The following is a 17,350-nucleotide window of genomic DNA, read 5'->3' on the forward strand; positions in this document are numbered from 1 at the left end:
ACACTAATTTCAAAGCTGCTGAAGCTTTTCTGTATAAGCACACACACAGCTGCCAGGTCTTTGAGCTGCTGAGATGTTGTCGTGATGTGGTGGTGCCTGAGGAGTGGTCCTTTCTTTGGCATCTGCAGGCCCTGAGGCATGGTCTGGAACTGGAAGAGGAACAAAGGGTTGCTGAAGTCTGCTCTGCAGGTAGATGTCAAATGCTAAGGTTGCTAGAGGAAGAGTTAGTTGTGCAAAATTAGTGCTGCCATTAGAAAGAGTGTCTCCTCCTCAGTAAGATTCAGAAATTTCTGTCTCTGATAATTAATAATTGTCCTAGGACCTTATCTACCTGCAAGAATATGAGGCACTTGATTCAGTGACAACCATTGGATGACCTTGCATAGTGAGGAGACAATCTGTACTTCATCCTATAGGAAACACCGCAAATAGTCCTGGACATGGAGTGCAAAAAATGCTTTCTGAAGTATCCTAAAAGTCCCTATCCCCACTGTTTCCTGAGGGAAGGGTGGGATGGATTCTAGGCCAGGATACTCCTTCTAGCTGGGGAGCAGATTTGCTTGGAGGGGATCTACATATAAAATTGTTAAGTGAGAATTTGTGAAGGGTCAGAGATTTTGTCTTACTTCCAAGCTAACAAGTTAGCTGGCCACGGTTTTCACCTAATGGTTCTTTTTGCCTAAGGAAGCAATGTGACCTCACATCAGTTGCCTAAGTCAGCTAGACTCATTGGATGCCCTTGACTTCAACTACTGCACACGCCTGGATAATTCTCAAATATGCGTCTCCAATTCAGCTTCTCTTCTGACCTATCAGACATCCTCATTTGGATGTGACAAACATACCCCAAATCTGTGATGTCCAAACACATATATACACAATATATACATTTAGCAGATTGATATGCATACACACAGATAAATAAACATATATATATATATAAATACATAGATATATATGTATACACACACATACATAAAATATGAGATCTCTGGGTCAGAGGCAAAGATCTTTTATTACTCTTAGCAAAATCAGCAAGTTAGAGTAATATCCCCCACAGAGCTATGCAGTGAAGGCCAAATGGCACCTATATGCATAGTGAGGTATGTTATTGGAGAGAAACCCCACAATTAGGAAACTCTGGTCTTATACAGAGCCGCGAGTGACCTGCACATCATGCTATCCAGAGGAACAAAAGTATTATCTTTACTCTGAAATTTAAGCTGCCCTTCTTTGGGTGAAAGACATGTAGGCTTTTATCTATACTACCTTGAAACATCTCCAGAGAGGGAAACATCTCTAAGGTTTACTATCTTGGAATATCTCCTTATACAAGTGTTCTCAATTTGGCTGTAAATATCTTTGTTCAGAGGACCCTGACTTTGAAGAAATGTAAGATAGTCATAGAACATTCTCTTCCCTAAAAAACATGTAGGCAAAATAAAAATCCCTGTCCCCCAGCACAATGTCCTTTTAGTTATACACAATCCTTAAGGAACATTTTGTATAATGATGCCACCCCTCCCATGTAGTAGCATTTTGGACCCTAGAAGTAAGGACAGTAAAGGGAAGTGTGGCTAACTTCCATATTTATCCTTTTATTACTGACCACATGTGGAAAGCAGCTTTCTATTAAGGGAGCCTGGAGTCCAGGTGTTTGAGGCTGTGACCATCAGTAATGTGAATCGTGGTCGGAAGAACAGCAATAAAGAACACATAATGTGAAGGAACATCTGACCAGCAGATAGCTCAGTAGAAAACATTGGATAAACTCCCTCTTTCTCAAAGTACTCTAGAAGGATGGAACTCTTTAGGCAGAGAAGCCTTATACTTGGATTGCAAGGAAACATTTGTTTGCTCCAAGGTGTAGCTGGCTTGCTGAGTTCTTCTTCTTTGCCTAAAGAGAGAGGCTAGACCATTCCTAATAAGATAAGCTCAGGCCTGGAAAATATTGGCTCATCACCTACCTTCTTTGAGCCAAAATGCTTTTGACCTACCTGCACACTGCTCTTTTGCTAACAACTCTCTTCCTATCTCTCTGGGTTTTCATATAAAGAAGATAGAAGGGTCTGTTTCTCCTTAAGGTTTGTAGGAACTCCATCCCAAAAATGAAACCCTCTTTAACTGCATAGCGGAACAGTTCATTGACAACTCCCTGTCTCACTGTGGGCTGACCTTCTCCTGGCTGACCCTACCAAGACCCTCATATTTTAAGGATGATGTCTTACTTCCCAGTTTCCACCCCACAGCCCACCCGCCTCTTCCATTCCTCCCTCTCCTCAAGCAGGAGATTGATGATCTAAATCCCTATTTGCAGATGGTGAGAGTGAAAGTAATATAAGATATAAAGTAATAAGGTATAAAGATGGGACTACTTTTAGTTTGAATCATTTGAAATTCCTTTCTCATTGCTCAAAAAGCAGTTAAATATTGGCAATTTCAGATGATTCACCTAATGGTTCTTTTTGCCCAAGGAGGCAATGTGAGGTGCACATCAGTTGCCTAAGTCAGCTAGACTCATTGGATGCCCTTGCCTTCAACTACTGCAAATGCCTGGATAATTCTCAAATATGCATCTCCAATTCAGCTTCTCTTCTGACCTATCAGACATCCTCATTTGGATGTGACAAATGTACCCCAAATCTGTGATGTCCAAAGTGACATCACTGTTCCCCACTTCAGACCTGCTCATTCTATATTCCTGTGGCAAGTGCCTCCATTATCCAAAGTCACCAAATTCTACTCAAGGGAACATTCGTAGCTGTTCTCTCTTAAATCCTCCATCTCAGTTGATAGACACATATGTTAATAATATCTCCTTCATGGTGTTTAATCTCCTTTCTACCTCCCCACTGCTCTCTTCTAAATTCTCATAATTTCTTACTGGCATTCTAGTAACAACCTCCTGATTATTTTCTCTGCCTCCAATTTTCTCACATCTCCAAAGCCTGTGGAATCCTTCAATCAGGCACATTTTTCTGAAACACAAATTTGATGATGCTCTTCTTCTTCCGTGTCTCCTATTGCCTTTTGGTAAAGGCCTCATTCCTAAACACCCACAAGAATCTTTTATCTCATGGTTATCAAAGGAGGTTGGGATCTGGCAGTATTGTCTCTCTCTCTCTCTCTCTCTTTTTTTTTTTAGACAGGGTCTCGCTCTGTTGCCCAGGCTGGAGTGCAATGGCATAATCACGGCTCACTGCAGCCTCCACCTCCTGGGCCCAAGCTATTCTCCTGCCTCAGCCTCCCAAGTAGTTGGAATCACAAGTGCTTGCCACCACGCCTGGCTAAGTTTTGTATTTTTGCAGAGACAGAGTCTTGCCATGTTGCCCAGGCCAGTCTTGAACTCCTGGGCTCATGCGATCCTCCCACCTCAGCCTCTCAAAGTTTTGGGATTACAGGCATGAGCCACCATGCCCAGCCACAGTATCATCTCTTTAATGATTATTTTGGGTTTCTCAGTGGCCAGGATGTTACCAGCATTTACTGGGCAAGGATCAGAGATGCTAAAAATCTTGAGGTGGAAGACGCAGTTCTGCCTAATGAACAATTGTTCTATCCAAAAAAACAACAGATCGTGAGTTGAAATAAACCAGTTGGCTTATGATTTTTTATTTCTGGCTACTCAAACTTCTTCACCTTATTCTGGAACCATGTTGAACTTTGCAGTTCCTGGAGGTACCTATCATCTTATGCCTCTATCTGTGCTTCACCTCCCCACACACCTCCCCCTCACCCCCCATTCACCAACTTCTTCATTTGCTAACTTCTTCCTTCTCATCCTTCTGGACTCAGCTCAGATGTCACAGGTCAGAGGCCCTCCTTGTCCTTCCCTTCCCAGCCTGGGGCCTGAGCCTGGGCTGCCATAGCATCCTGCACTTACCTCTCTACTACTGTGTTCAAAGTGTCTCTTCATTTGTAAGTAGCTCCCATTCCACTGTGCGCCCTGAAGGGCAAGACAGGGTGGTCAGTTTCTGTATTCCATGCACAGAACTAATACATAGTAACTTCTTAAATAATTTTTAAAACTATAGAATATCTTAAAAATCTTTTGTCAAGATTTTTAAATTCTGAAAATTAATACATCTGCTTGGTAAAAAATCAAACAGTGCAAGAAGAGGGATCATGTAGCATAATGGATGTGGTCACCTGAGTTTGAATCCAAGATTCACTGCCTAACTGCCTAACTTCATGGTGTGCCTCCATCTCTACATCTATAAAAAGGAGTTGATAATAGAGGCACTACTGCAGAGTGGTGAAGCGCAAGAGTTCTAGAGGCTGAGCTCAAGTCCCAGCTCTGCCAACAGCTACCTGTGTGCCCTTGGGCAAGTCACTTGGCATCACCGTACCCCCATTTATACAAAGGTAAGGTAAAGATGAACTAAAGTTTATGGAAAGGTAAATTAAAATGTGTCCTGTGGGATTTTGGATGTTTAAATGAGGTGATACATGCCAAGTACTTAGAACACTATCTGCTACAGGGTAAGTACTCAATAAATATTAACTAATATTATTATTAATAATAGCAAGAGTATTATAAAAAACACTAGCTTCCCTTATCAATGACAATCATTATTAATATTTTCTTATGTATTACTCCAGAAATGTTATATGCATACATAAATATATGTATGATATATTTATGGTTTTTGAAGAGCAAATGGCAGCAAATTATGCATATCTTACCTTTTTCATTCGACAATATGCTTAGAGACCTCTGCCTAACAGCTCATGCAGCTCTAACTTATTATTTTAATGGCTTTATTGTCATGGCAAAACCATGATTTATTGACTAGTTTCATGATTTTTGGCCAGCCCTGCCCCCACCATTGATAAATATTTCCAGTTATTTGCCATTCAGTGAAGTTTGTTGCTGAATGAGTGTGCTCATCACAGATAGTTCTCTCTTCCTTGGTAGAAGGGAGCCTCAATTTACTCTTCAAACCCTGGAGGCTTTTGATCATCAGTCTTCACATGGTCTTCCATACTGCCCTGTGCTGATGGAGCAGAGACGCAAATGACGTGGGCCATCCACTTTAACTCTCTTTCAAGGCCTTTCCACCAGGACAGTACCTCACAGGCCTTATGGCCTTTGGAGTCTGGACAGCCTGAATTCTCATCAGTAAATACTTTAGGTATCTAATTACTACCCAGGGAGGAACAATGTGGAACTACAAGCTCAGAGATGGCTACAGGTGGACAGAAGCGGGAGACATGCAACGTCATCCTTCCAGAAGAGGAAAGTGATACGTAACTGTCAGAAATCTGATTAAAATTTGCACATGAAATCAGTTAGATAAATTATAGAACATAAGTCGTGATTCTACTTCTGAAAAATAAATAATGGGTAATTTTTCATCAAAATAGAAAATAAATATGAATCACTACAATACCCAAGTAGTTGTTCCCATCCCTTCCACCCCCTGCAAATGTATGCACACCTTGTGCCAGTGGATGGGATGCAGTATTGGAAGTAGAGGAGGCTGGAGGGGGTGGAGGGTAGGAAGAAAGAACCCAGATGGGAAGAGGTGGGAAAATGTCAGAGAGAAATTTCCCTTGAGTCCCAATTTGCCTGGAGCTGCTTCTGCCTGGAGCTCTACAAGAAAAGCTGTTCAGAAAGGAGGCCAAAGAGAGAGGGGGGAAAATAAACTCCTTTGTGAGGTTTTCCAGGGGTACACATTTCTGAAAAGCTGATTGTATTTCCTCCTAATCATTCCGGTCCAGAGTCCAATCAGCACAAAGACTGAGACAATAAACTCACATCACGGAAGTTTCTGGGATCCAGGCTTCTTTTCAGGGACAAATAATACAATTTCCATCTGGATAATTTGTTCATCATGGCCCTATGTTTTCTTAACTGTCGAGTGGAGAAACAAAGGCAGGACTCAGTAACAACTTCTATCCTCTGTGGATAGCACAAAGACATCCTGCATTTGCCCTGGAGGAGCAGTTCATCATTTGGCTGTATTTTGTACACAAACAACCATTTTTCAATCAGATCAAGATTTTCCTACTTTCATTCATCCTAATACCCTACTTCTGCACAATCAGTCAGATTGGCTGAGCAGAAAGGCTAGCTTGTTCGTCAGTGTCTGGAAATGCCAGATGTCCTTTTTTTTTAAGCCTGGAATGTTTTTCACTGAACTTGGCCAAGTGTCTGCCCAGAGGGGAGCTCCAGGTGCTACACCTGGACTACTGGCTCCTGGGCTGCAAGGGGTTTGGGTCTCGAGTTGGATTGTGAGGGCCAGAGCATTCCCACTCACCCCAGTACCCTGCAGTGAGCCGGCTTGGAGTGGTGGCAAGAGCATACATTTCAGAGACAGTTTCTAGCAACCTTCCTTACTAGCTCTGTGACTTCATGTCTCATAGTTGGCACGCAGTACATGGTAGCTATTGTTAACATTTATTAGTGACAAATGCCACCAGCATTAAGACACTATTATCCTCTAGTCCCTTGCTACTCATAATGTACCCACAGATCAGCTGCTTCTGCATCACAGGGAGCTTGTTAGAAATGCGTCAGAATCTGCATTTTAGCAAGATCTCCGGGAAGTTCCTACACATTAACTTTTGGGAAGTGCTGCAGTCTAGTCAACACTCCCTGGCTTCCTGGAAGGGCCAACCCACCCAGTCACAATGCTTTTTTCAGGACAATCTCTCCTGTGTTCAACATTTTTTTCTACAACCCAAATCTTGGCGCATAGCCAAATCAAATATGAATTCATCTAATGGAAACAATGAGATAGAATATTTGACATTGAGTTTCACTATCACTATGTTTGTTTAACTCCTATCTCATAACCATTTTGCTTTCCTATTTCTGAAAAAGGGGAAGAATTATTTTAAACAGTCCACCACTCCAGCCCCTTTTAGTTTAGACATGGGTGAGACTATATGGTAGATTTTATGTACTTCTCTGCCTAAACATTTCTTTTAAGGAAAAAAGATTCCCCAGCAGACACACCATGGGAATCTGCCTTCTTCTGGAGATCAGTCCCTGCACTGATGGAGCTGGCCTGGGTAACGCCTGGCGTCCCCTCTTCAGTGAATGCCACAGGCCCTGCCTTTTCGATGCCCCTTTACTTCAGCTGCATGGGCAGGACACCAGGCTATTTGCAACAGCAATTTCTGAACGTGACTTGCAATGCATACTTGCCAGAGAGCTACCACTTCATCAGGACTGACTGAATTAGAGGCAGAGACAGCTGCTGCTGCTAAAGCCTTGGTTTCCTGGTCCCAAGCCTCTGGTTCCCGCATGCGATGCCATGGAGACCCTGTTTGGAAGCAGCAATGCCCCCTGAACTGTGAGCTATGACTCTAAATGTTTGTGCAAAGGGAGTTCAGTCCACACTCATTTTTCATAATGATTTTCTATTTTTCTGATTTTCCATTCTAGAAGATATATATGTTCACGGTATGAAACTTTTAACCAGAGTGGGCCTCATCAAGTAGCCTTGACCAAGAACGATACAGTTCATGGGCTGCATGGAATTGCTCTGGCGACCACTACAATCAAAGGAGGGGCTGACTGTGGGTTCTGGAGATAGTATGATATGGTAGCAGGGATTTGGTCATTTCCAAGTAATACAAAACCAACTCAAACCAGCTCAGATTAGCTTAGTAACTAGGAAGAATGCTGGGCGGCTCACAGGTAGAAGAAAGAGTTACAGAACCAGAAACTTATGAATTGTAATGGGGATCTTAATGTTTCCAGGACTTTCTCTCCTTGCTGTGTGTATCTGTGGATCTATATCACACCTGCACACCTACGTGTTTGCATGTATTCGGTTATAATGAAACCTCATTAAATGGTGGCATGCTTGCTTCCTTTATTCTACCAGAGAAGAGGGCTATGAGTCTTTCTTTGTCTCATTTTTTCTCTAATACGACCCTAAGGGGTCAGCAACCTACTGGCCTGGTAGCCTGTTTCTGTATAGCCCCCACTCCCACACCTGGCAAGTTAAAATGATATTAAATTTTTATAAGGTTGTGAAAAAGCAAACAAACAATGAAGGCTATGAGACAGAACCATATGGCCTGCAAAGCCTGAAATATTTACTATCTGGCCCTTTATAGAAAAAATTTGCTGACTCCTAGAAGGTAAGAGACAGTCCCTCACCTCCTCCATCAATTCTAACAGAAACTTCCCTGGGAGAGAGGAGTCCTCCCTGAAGAGTCAATGTGGCAAGGGAGACCAGGGATGCCGATTGACCAGGCTCAAGTCCTGTGACCTCAGGGTACCTGGGGGCAGAACAGGAGCTCTCCCAAAAAAAAGCAGTGTACAGTTTCCCAAAGAAAAGGGAAGAGTCATTGGGAAAGCCCAATGGGATACCCTGTAAGAAAACAGATGTCACTCTTAAAAGAGGACTTTTTGCAACAGCGTGGACAGCGTGGAAGGATGGAGAAGAGCATTGGGACTAGGAACAGAGGACTCTTAGGCCTGAAGGGGTAAGGGAGGGGAATCATTACCTAAATCTACAGGAGCCTTGACTGTCAGCTTGGTCCTTGAGCTGGAGAGAGAGAGAACACAGCAACCACTAAACAGCAGCCCAGGGGAGAAAAAGCTCCCACTTTCCCCACCCTCCAGCCAAGCCAACCAGAAGCCAGAGGCCAAGTCCGAGAGGCCAAATTCCTGGGCACAGAGCAAGGTGGAGGAGTGTGGGGAGTGGATTAGGAGCAGCAAGTGGAGGAAATCCTGACACCATGTCCACAAGAGACAGCAGGGTTCATGTTCTGAATCTACTCTGGGTGGCTTACACCCTGCGTACTCACAGAGGGCCTGAACGCAGAAGGTTCCTGTCCTTGGTTTCATGCTCTGCTGTCATGTCTTGACATTTTTATTAATATCTGAGACTGGGTGTGGCAGTGCATGCCTGTAATCACAACACTGTGGGAAGCTAAGGCGGGAGGATCTCATGAGCTCAGGAGTTTGAGGCTGCAGTGAGCTGTGACATGCCACTGCACTCCAGCCTGGGTGATGGAGGAAGGCCCTGTCTCGAATAGAAAAAATAAATAAATAAACAGATAGATAGATAAATAAATAAAAATAATAATGTCTGAACAAGGGGCCTCACAATTTTCCTTTGCACTCGGCCCCACAATTTACATTGTCAGTCCTAACTCTGTTCGGTGACTGCATGATCTCAGAAATAATTTTCTCTCCTCTGACTTTCAGTTTCCTCATCTGTACCACGAACTTAGATACGCAAAGAGCCTGCTCCACAGGCATGAGCAACAACACAGACAGTTTCCTGCCTTTCCCCCAAGTGCTCTCTCTCCCTCTTTCCCAGGAGATGGACCTAAACAGCTCTGAGCAGCCAACGGAGGGAAGAAGAGATTCCTAGAAGGCAAGAAACAAAATGGCCAGGTAACCCATCTGAATGGTATCCGGGCCTTAGCACAGGCCACCAGCCAATCAGAAGCAAGGAAGTGAAGAGGAAAGGAGGACTGAGGGGTTGTTTTGGCTGCTGGTCACTCAGAGACTAAGAGAGAGGGCCTTCAAACTCCCTCATTCCCTTGTGGGATTTATGAGAAAACTAAGACCCATAAATATCAAAAATGTGACCCAAGGCCTTGGATATAGTGATTGTCAGAGTTGCCCTCAACCTGGGACCTCTGGGATCAAGAGAAGTGAGCCCTGGACTAACTACATGTTCACTCTCACATCGGAAATTGGTGTAGTTTGGCTTAAATATGGGGCTTGGGGATTGTTATCAATTTGTTATGGCACAAATTGTCCTTTTTCAATTTGCCTTTTCTCTTCCTTTCTTCCCTCCAAAATATCCCCCTATTCTTTCTCCCTCTGCACTTCCAATTCAGAGGAACTCAGGTTTTTACTTCCTTAAGAGGATGTGCTAGCATCACCGGTGTTGTGGGCCTTGAGCTGAGGGCCTCAGGACTGTGATGAGGCTCAGGGCCGCAGTAAGAGCAGGGTTTCCTGAACACAACACTGCACTTAATCAAACCTGGGTGAAAATTTCATTTTCTTCACACAAAGACTGGGCTCTAAAGTGTCCAATGTTCTGTGAGTCTCGATAAGGTGAAATAATTCTGTTCTCGTTGACTCATAGATTTTCTGCCTGCATGTATACCTAAAGACTTTTTGCAATTCTTGCCAGGGTATATATTTTTTAAGATACAAAACTCTCTTATACCCCACAGCAAGCTTTAATCCTGTGAGGACAATCTGTTTCTCCTGGCAACACTAAGGCTACTAGATGAACAGGGGTCAGCCGGGTGGTTTGAAGAGAAGCCTTGGTAATCTGTTAGACAAAGCTGAGAATTCTCTGAAGAATGTCTAGCAAAGATACTTCAGTTTGAAGTGAATAGAAAGGGTTTCGTTCATAGGCCGTGCCTTGCTGCTGGATTCAAAGAATGTGCAGCGCCAGAAAAGGACATCAATGTCCTTCTTGAAAATGAAACACACACACACACACACACACACACACACGTGTCTTCTTTTTTGCCTGCATTGGGCATTGCGTAACTGTGGAAAAGTTCATCACGCCTGAAAATATGTATCTTTCCTTTGATCCAAAGCAAGTGCTATAGTGGAATAAAGATGCCATATCTTCCACCTTTAGTAAAATGAATTGTCAAGGATTTTGCTTCAGAAAGATCAAGAAAAGACCAAACGATTCTGCAGGGTGAGGCCTCAGAGTTCAGGCTGTGGATTAGGAGTTAGGGGCCCTGTAAGTCTTGTCGGTTCTCAGCTTTCTCACTAGCTCATGTTTGTGACCTTAGGCAAGGCACTTAAGCTCTTTGTACCTTCATTCCTCCATTTGAAAATTAGAGATAATACTTGCCGCCTACTTAACCTCAAAGGGATATGTGAGGATTAGCCAATTAAAGTTTGCCAAATGCTTGGGAATCAATGGAGGGAAAAATCTATATGAATATAAAGTATCATTGTCAGTCCCACCTGACTTCCTCTTCACTCTCTTACCCCTCCTGTTTCCACCCTCTCTTTTAAAGGATTGCCTTCCTGGGAAACTCAGTGAGCATTATGCATGGTTTTACTTATGGTTGCTATTGTGGAAAATGGCCATCTCCTATTATTAAGTGATTTTTTTGAAGTTGGTCCTTTCTATACCATCACGGGGGAGGTTTCCAAACCAAAGCATCCTAGACTGATTGTCAGTGAGGCACAGCTGGCAAGGTTTCTTTTGGGTTTACCTTTAGCATCCTGTAGAGAGGAGAAAACAACCATTTTAATGTAAAATAGTGAGTATAATTTGGAAATATTTGCCCATTAGGAATACAAAGCTAGTGAGGTACAAAAATAAAGTCAATTTAGAGCCCTTGTTACAATCCTTGAAGAAATTCCCCTTTTAACCAAAACAATAATAATGCTTCCTATTTCATAAACGTTGCTCCTCTGGCTGTTATAGCCACATGTAAAATGAGTGTAACATAACTTTGGCATATTATGTTTGTTCCACAATTGGAAAATTGAGATGCAGAGAGATTAAGTGACTTGCTCACCACAACTTAGCTAATGAACGGCAAAGCCAGGGCTGGGCTCCAAATACCTTTATCTTCTGGTTCCAAGGGCAGTGGATTTCCCCACAACACCCTGCTGCCACCTATGACTGTGGCCCAAATGATGATAAAAGTCCAAACCTTGTTGCTTTGGTAGCCTTTCCTTTACTTCACAGAGCATTTGGACTTGAGCAATGTATCTAGTCTGATGTGAGAACCTCCTGGAAAGCCTAGAGCACCACTTCCCCTGTGCTGTGGGATCACGTAATGCCAAATATTCAGAATCACCTAATGAAAGATAGGAAGTCAGGACCTAGAATTCTTATTGAGAGTGTTTGTCTCATGGTATTGCCACTCTCTAATTCTGCCCATTCTGTTGCTCTGCCTTGTCTAAAATGGGGTACACGGTCCATCTGTCAAGAGTGTTTGGTAGGCCTAAATCAGAGTTGGAAAATAGTTTTTCTTTGTGGATCCTTATAATGGAAGTTATGGTGTGCCAATCAGATCCCTCTTTCAGAACCAAAGTTCCCACTTCCCTAGATTCTGGGCACTCTTGTCTGAGTTCCTCTCTAGCAACTGGCAACAGCCAGATAGTTGCCTCCATCAAGATCATCCTCCCCTCTCTGGCAGAAGAATGTTTGGCTAAAGGAGAAGTCCAACACCTCTGCCTCAGGGCAGAACAGCTCTGACAGCCCATCTCTTTTCCAGAAGTCCTCATAAGCTTGGCTGAGGCCTTTGTTGTAATTGCATTACAGTTCCATTTCTTACTAGGCCCAATACTTTTCCCTTACCTTTTATGGCTATTATTCTCAAAAGTATGCTCTCAATAAACCTTCTGCACAGAAATCTAATTCTATCAGAGTCTGTCTCCTTGAAAACCTGACCTGTCGAAGATGGTACCAAAAGTGGCTTGAGAGAGCAGACTTGGGCCTCCTGGAAATGAGGACTCCACCATTGGTGGGATATGAAGCATGAATAGCCCTTGGCGTGTACTTGCAGTACAATTGTTAAGTTTATGGGGTGAACTGGGATGGGATATTGGTGGAAGGGAATGCAGTAGCAAGTGCAGTATTTCTGGCATCAGAGAACTTTGTGGTAAATAAAACTATTAGGACTTTGGATTTGGAAGATTTGCTAGGGGCCATCCATGGATTAGAGAAAATCAATGAAAAGCTGAAGGCAACTAACCAACAGAGGAAACCAAGTATGGAAGCCAGAGGGCCTCCTTGGCAGTATTTCAAGACTCTTCTGCAGCAGGAAGACAGAAAAAGCTGAGGGTCAGGACCACAATTTAAGTGGAAGAGTAGCAGAGCTTCCTGGAGGTTGAAATCTCAGCTTGACAGGTTGGCTGCACCAAAGTCAAGTAGGAAAGAGTGGGACCATGAGATTTAGGCTGAGGAATCTAAAATCTCAGATTTTGCTGGGTTCTCTGGGACTAGTAAAAAGAAAAGCCCCTTCTTTTCTGTTAAATGCTCGTGCCTCCTCCTTACTTGAAGTTGTTGCAGAAGCCTCTGCCTTGCAAGACAACATGCAACCCTAAGAATTTACCCCATCTCCCCTGCTAATCACCAGAATAACAACGTAGGGTCAAGCCACAACATAACTCAGTTGAGGAAGTGCTGGGATTGCAAAGCAAAGAAAGGGATTGTACACTGAGGAGCTGAAGGACCTAGCCAACATTTACTGGCAAAGGCCAACAGAATATAAATGGACTGGCTTCTTGGGGGTGCTGGATTAAAGGAGGTAGAATATAATGTTGGATTAAGGATACTTTATTATTGGGGCACTCACCTTTAGTACAGAATTTCCGACCCTGGCAGAAACTTCAAGAGACATACCAACATTATTGGGGCAAATGATGAAGAAAAGGATGGAAAGTGAGCATATTGAAGCGGGTATGTTTTGCAATGTCAGAAAACCTGTTAGCTGATTATGTTCTGCGACAGAGTTCAGAGGACATTCCATTTACCAAAGTTAAATGGGATCCACTGGGGAGACCAGTATTCTTAAGAATCTCAGTCGTGGCTGACCTCTATAGACCAGGATTGATTTTGGAAGATGCTGTCCCCAAAATGGGCTTTCAGAGAGCAAAGCATTGATAGAAGCCTAAAAAAAAAAAAAAAAAAAAAAGAGAACAGATGGTAGCACTTAACTATCAAAAGCAAGGTGAGCTCAATCACTGTAAAGAGTGGCCAGGCTGGGGGAGGGTGGTATGACTCACATAGTGCTATAGAGACAGTTAATAGAAAACAGCGTTTCCAGGGTCAAGATACAATGAGCAGGCAATGAGGGTATTTCTCAATCTGCACAACAAAAAGAAACAAAGGCTGAGGGCTGCTGTCCCAATAAAATGTCACAGTTTCTTGCTGAGTTTCTATACCTGGTCCTGTTCTCAACCCTGAGCCCACATGACTGAAGGAAAGGCTGTGTCTCGTGAGAAAGAGACTGCAAAATCATGGCAAGTTTTAATTTTTAATGATTCTTCCTGTCCTTCTCCAAAAGGACCTACAATCATCTACTTAGGTAACAAGGTACTGGGGAAAGGGGAACACTTAAGCCTTTCAAGAACTGAGTGTTAACATTAACACCTGGGGGCCCAAAGCATCATCAGGTACACACTCATACACACATGCACACAAACACACCTATTTTAAAGGGTGCATATGAGGACTCTGGATAAAAATTGGCTCATAGTAGATCAACTAGGTGTATGGGCCCAACCAGTGGTCATTTCCCTAGTTTCTGAATACCTAATTGGAAGAAGCAATGACAGAACCCCTCTATTGGTTTTCTGGCCTATAAGGTAAGAATTATAACGGGAAAGCCCAAAGAAGCCTCTGATACTACTCCATCAACTCTGGACAACACATTAAATCAAAAACAATATTGCATCCTGGAGGAAATGACAGAGATTAGAGTCCATCTTGAAGACCAAAAGGATGCAGGGTTAGAAGCCACATCCTATCCCTATTTAATTGACCAGTCTTATATCTATAAAAGTCATATGGCTCCTTGGTATGAATTTTTGGGCAACCGACAATTCTACCAAGTAGCAGCCCCAATTGTAGCTGCTGTACAAACTGTGGTGTCTTTGCTAGAGCAAGTTAACACGGTATCTAATACGTGCTGTGAAACTGATAAGAAATACACATACTGGTTTCCACCAGCAGTCCTTGGCACAGAGCTCCTCAAGCCTTTGTAATTTCCTGATGAATAGGGGTGCTACAAGCATCTTTTGTTTTAATATTTGGTCTTTGACTCTGGATCCTGACCCAGTGCTCCTAAGTCCTTTAGCATTTTCTGAGTGACAGGAGCTTCTTTTGCTCTAATAAGGTGACTCTTGGTGGGCTTTTGCATAGCCTCAAGATGAGAGCCAGTTATCAGGGAACCAACTATGGGATTAGAAGGTTGGAAGTTTCAGCCGGAGCCCCTGACCTCCAGGGAAAGGAGAGTGGCTGAAAGTTGAGTTCATCACTAATGGTCAATGATGTAATCAATTATGCCTGTGTAATGAAGCCTCTATAAAAACCCAAAAGGACAGGGTTTGAGTGGGCATACAGATAGCAGAACACATGGAGATCCCTGGAGGATGGTGTGCCCAGAGAGGGCATGGAAGCTCCTCCTCTGTCATTCCTTGCCCTGTGTATATCTTCCATCCACCTGTTTCTTTGTAATATCCTTTATAGTAAACCAGATAGCATAAGTAAGTATTTCCCTGAGTTTTGTGAGCTACCCTAACAAATTAATTGAACTCAGGGAGGTGGTCACAGGAGCCCTGATTTACAGACAGTAGGTCAGAAGCAGAGGTCAGACAACCTTGAGCTTGTGATTACTATCTGAAGTGTGGGGCAGTACTGTGGGACTGAGCCCTCAACCTGTGGGATCTGTTGTTGATTGTTGAATGGGAGAATAGAAAAAGCACTTTGGCTTGGTTTTCTCCTATATACCACACATGGCATGGAGCCATTGATCTGCACTGAAATGAACAACAATATATACTTATGATCTTGACCCAGGACTGTGTTAACTCTTTCCCTCTTTCCTAGTATAGTGACCAGACTGGTAACTCCTGAGAACCATACATTTCTCCACTTTGAGCATGAAGTCACAAGCATTTTGGAGGCCTTGATGAGACACGTGAATTACAGAATGTGGAAAATACATCTAATGAAGATTGAGGGCCCTGAAATATCAAGGAAATTTCTTGATGGGGTCTAGTGATTTGGGCATGCCATGACAACCCTCTCAAGGCAAAGAACAAAGTATTGTATATTACCCCTCCCACCACTAAGGAGGAAGCATAATGCCTGGTTGGCCTTTTTAGGTTCTGGATGTAGCATATTACATACTTGGTAACAGTGCTCAGACCAAGTGTTTATTGCTATGTTCAAAACATAGCTTAAAACAATAATCATTTTATTGGTAGTTTCTGTGGGAATCCAGGAATTCAGGAAGGTGTCATTCAGGTGAATCTGGTTTGAGTCTCTTGTGTACTTGCAGTCAAACAGTTGTTGGACTTAAAATAGTGGGAGAGGAAAGAAGACAGCCAGGGAGAGGAAAGGAAGACGAGAGCCGCGGAGAACTGGCCAGAGCCCCCTCCCGCTTTCCCCCTTCCTTACTCTCTCCCTCCCCACTGTAGTCTCAGGATCTCTCTAGATAGTCTCTCCACATGGACTAGGTTGGGCTTCCTCACAACATAGTAGCTGGGTTTCAAAAGCAAACATTCCCAGAAGGCAGGGTTGAAGTTGCTTGGTCTTTTCTTACCTAGCCTCAAAAATCATGCAGCATTACCTCTACCATTCTCCATTGATTGGAGATGTCACAGCCCCCACTCAGACCCCTGGGCGGGGGACATAGGCACCACCTTCTGAGGAATGGAGGGTCCAAGGATTTGGGGGGCATTTTTTGAAACTGCTATAGTATGATAAACTGGAATCAGCACCAATTCTAGAAAAATCTTGGCATATGTCTTGGCTCTACCACTTTGTGCTTGTGTGATTATGACCTATAATCTCTTTTTGCTTTAGTTTTCTCAATAGCAACATGGAGGATGACAATGCTTTTTAGTAAAACTCCTTTGAATGCAAGGAATAGAGACTCATTCGTGTTAACAAGGGTTGCCAGAAAAAAAACAGACTAAAAGCAGGAACTACAGCTGTCCCGGAACTGGAGGTGGATCCTCATGACCTTAACAGTAGGAGGTCATGGAATCTCACTCTAGTGCTCTTGAATCTATCTGACTTGGCTATTCGCTACCTTTCATTTTCTCCCTCCTACTCCCTAATCACCTTCTGCTGTCTCTATGTCTCTTCCTTATCACTTCTGCTGACTCATAGTTTTTGCTCTTAGAATTTCAGCTAGCATCATGGCCTCTGCCACATCTCTCTACATTAAGACATTTCAACATCAGCTCTCATCACTCTCTTACTCTTTGGGAATTTCTTGGTTCAAATTCTCGGGAAAGGGATAATTTGCTGGCCTCAAAATGGATTGTGTTTGGGTCACATCCTTTTCTTGATCATTTAGCAACCACTCTTGTGTAAAGAAAAGCTTAGCTCTTAGCAATTCAAGCTGTAAGGAAATACAGGCATGCCAGCATATTAATGTATATTAATCGACATAGTCCAGTGGAAATGTCTACCTCCAAGGATTGTGGTGTGGATCAATTTAAATGAGGAAAGTAGGAGGTACTATGAAATACAAAGCATATTAAGGAGATATGATGCCAGGTTTTAAACACTGCTATGGTTTAAATGTGTTCCCAAAAAGTTCACGTGTTGGCAATTTGGTCCCCAATGCAACAGTTTTAAAGGTGGAATCATTTGAGGGTAATTAGGTCTTCATGACTGGGTTAATCCATTAGTGGATT

Source organism: Pongo abelii, chromosome 2 (genome assembly GCF_028885655.2).
Source record: "Pongo abelii isolate AG06213 chromosome 2, NHGRI_mPonAbe1-v2.0_pri, whole genome shotgun sequence".
Lineage (NCBI taxonomy): Eukaryota > Metazoa > Chordata > Mammalia > Primates > Hominidae > Pongo > Pongo abelii.